This window comes from Adiantum capillus-veneris, chromosome 11 (genome assembly GCF_014529385.1).
Source record: "Adiantum capillus-veneris isolate H3 chromosome 11, ASM1452938v2, whole genome shotgun sequence".
NCBI classification, from domain to species: Eukaryota; Viridiplantae; Streptophyta; class Polypodiopsida; order Polypodiales; family Pteridaceae; genus Adiantum; species Adiantum capillus-veneris.
Window position 1 is genome coordinate 96,188,767 of NC_140941.1, and position 2,720 is coordinate 96,191,486.

Here is a 2,720-nt window from a genome sequence, read left to right on the forward strand (position 1 = left end):
TTGCATGTCACATGTGTTGTTGCTTAATCGATTGTGTAGAAATATCAACGTTGTACTAAAGGAATGTGCACCTCTCCATTTTTTTAAGGGACATCATCCCTCCTCTCAATATGCATGCATGTGCACCCAAGCAAGATGTACATCCGTCTTTGGAAGTAATTTTGTATATTTTTTTCTTGAGATTGTGGAGGAGTTTAAACGTATAGAGATTGGATCTTCAACTTCTCTTGCAGATCACAGAGCTTGTTTGATGATATTTAACTTGTAAGTTTCAATTTTCATTCCTTTGACTTATATGGTACTCCAAATATTGGAACCTAGGCTAGAGAGGGAGGACTAGTCAAGGTCGTAGTCCAGAGGAAACTAGTGACAAAAGCGTCTGCCTTCGGTTTCTGGGTGCATAGTCCTTGTTGTTCTTCTTGTATACTTTTTTGGTGTATGAGGGGAGCGGTCGGGTGTGCCCTACCCGACTCCGAAAACAAAACTAGTCAAGGTAAGGTGTTTTGTAGACACTTCAATCATGGATTTCCTATCTTTTACAAATTTTTTTGGATTTGATAAACAAGTAGCCTTAAGTCTAGATCTTATATGAGTCTCTCACATATTATTGAGATATGTAGGTGATTTGCTTTTGTAATATGAGAAATCTCACCTTATATGTATCCTTTTGTCAAACATAGTAGCATAGTAATTACATAATGTGGGTATTGATTAATTTCTCTCGTCTCATTACTTTGTTCAGTGACATTGGTTTAGAGAATACGAACTAGTAATCGCTATAACATCATGATACAATTATGTGATTGGTGAATGATACTATAGACAAGTCCTCATTATAACTAGAAGTGGACTTGGTTACTTGCCCAATTATTTACATACATCGTATATACTTCGTTTTATCCTACTAGCCTTCTTAAAAACAAGTAATTATTGTTTTTTTTGGTCCACAAGAAAGAAAGTGTTGAATATCTTGAATTATGCCTCTAGAGGATATTGTTTATTGTCTAAGTAAAGGGGAGGTTTGTTGTGTGTGAGCTTTTGTTGCACCTTGCATGTGTAAACACCCTCTACTGATGTGGAAGCTTATGTTGCTTGTTTTCATGGTGCATTTGCAAGTTCCAATCAAGTGTGTGCATAGTTACCCAAGAAGCGTAGCTCAATTGGTGAGACCTTTGAGATGTAACCCCAAGGTTGAGGGTTCGAGGCTCACAAGTTGTGTTCTCTTGGGTGTATTCTCCTCCCCTATTGGGGGGGTGGTTCCCATGGTTGCCCCTCGAGGGTGTAATGTGCAGCAATGTACAGTTGTAAATCCATGATATGTGTATAGTGTCTCCCCACTTCCTTCCCTGCGTTGATCGTTAAAAAAAAAAAAAAAGCGTGTGCGTAGCCCCACTAAAGTGCACTTCATCTTGCTCAAATTGGTCTTGGTTTTGCCCTTGATTGTACTCTTTAAGACGGTCATCTTCTTGCATTGAGGGTGTGTGTAGAGAGTAATTTTGAGAAGATTTATTGAGCCCAAGAGGGTATATTTCTGTTGGTATTTGCTCTGCTCAAAGTTGAGAAGATTACTCTCCATCAATATCCGCTTTTGGCCATCTCCAGTTTTCTCTAAATTTAAAACAAGGGAAGGTATTAGTATTTTACAGATTTAATGCAACACGCATCTCTTGATGCACACAACAAATTAAGGTTGTTTTGGGCAACTTGAAAACTCAGCAATCGTGCAAAAACCTTCAAATTTTGAGCTTCTGCAAACATATTCCTAATTTTGTAGCATTCAGTCTAAGAAGTCATTCACACAAGAGTCACAATTGAAATTGGGGTGTGCAAAAAGGTTTTTTATACGTTGCCTCAAAGTTATGGGGTGCATATATGCACCTAATAAAGGTGGTGACTGCATGCCAAAAACAGAAAAAAATTTGTATGTTTATGCATCTCTCAAAGAGGAGTGTTTTCTCAAGAAGCTCTTCACAAAGTGGTCAAAGAAGAAGGCAAGGGGAAGAACCAAAGAAGATGACAGCTAGCAACAAGAGAGAACACTAACAATCTCACACACACACACACACACAAAATTGTACATTTGGTCGTCTTTCTCTCACTTCAATCCACTCTTACCTTATCTTACTCTCTCACGTAAGCTTGGGCTCTTTTGAGTCTTTGACTTTTTTCCTGCTTAACCCTTTCATTGGCCTCTACTTCAATGACTAATGGCAGGATGTTTATTATATTTACCTAGAATCTTGAAAGATTCGCCCCCCCCCCCCCCCCCCCCCCCCCGGTTGACGTCAAGCCAAAACCGAGAAGCAATTCGAACTCGTGCGTATCAACTTTCGATTAGACAATTGCTGCTGTAACCAGTGGCGCAGTTGTCGCGGTTGCAAAGAGACCTTCTCTGTACATTTAAAAAAAAGGGCCTGCCTCTCTTGCACGCTCAACCGCCACCTTCCTGGCCCGATCGCCTGTCCTCTTTCCGTGTGCGTCGGTTCACCACTTACTACTATTGTAAACCAAGATGGCATCGATGCATGTGTGCTGGGGAGTTTGCCCCCCCTACTTCTCTCGCTCTGCAATCGCCCCCCCAACCACACCACACCTCAGCCTGCTCCCTCCTATGCGCGACCTTCTGTGTGATCCAATGCGAAGGGGATATTCTTTTCTAATGAGAGATTTTATGATTTTACGCTAGCTGGTACCTCCTACTTCAATGACTAAATTAATTA